Consider the following 666-nt stretch of genomic DNA (forward strand, 5'->3'; position numbering starts at 1 on the left):
ATACCTTTCTGGACGTATCACATTGATTGGAAAATCATTTCAATTTGACCGTGAAGTGGTGTAGTACAGTGGTGGATATTACAGCACGATTGAGCAAATCCAAACGAACACGCCGACAAGACAAGTATCTTCGCAATTGTGATACTACTCTGGTCCGGAATAGTTGTCCCATTGTTTTTGGATTGGCGGAATTTTTCTAAAAGTTGTCCAAATGGCGTGATCATTGGTGCAATGGAAAGCGCAAGATCTCTATTTTCATTGGCTACTTTCTGCACGTTCTGAATCGCTTTTGCTCAAAAGTTATGCCAGGTCAAAGTGAGCGGGAAGAAATTTGACATACAAACCAACCCGGATAGGAGTCATTCTTAAACTTGACGCGTTCAAACTTTGTGCACCCCACACAGAGCCACTAAGGAGTGCACCGAGCACTGTGGCGCCTCTGTACGATGCAAACGGCGTCCCAAAGCACCACATGCCACCTCACGCCGACCGAGCGCCGCACGGCTTACGAACTGCTCCTACAGAGCAAACCAAAGGCCGTCTTAAGTACGGCGCGTTAAAGGACGTTGCTGCGTACTTTAAGTGCCACTGGAAGACCATATCGCGCGTGTGGAAGCGTGGGCGCCTCTCGCTGTCCGACGGGTCACCGCATGCCGATGTCGACTC

This window comes from Aphanomyces invadans, assembly GCF_000520115.1.
Source record: "Aphanomyces invadans strain NJM9701 unplaced genomic scaffold supercont1.6, whole genome shotgun sequence".
NCBI classification, from domain to species: Eukaryota; Oomycota; class Saprolegniomycetes; order Saprolegniales; family Verrucalvaceae; genus Aphanomyces; species Aphanomyces invadans.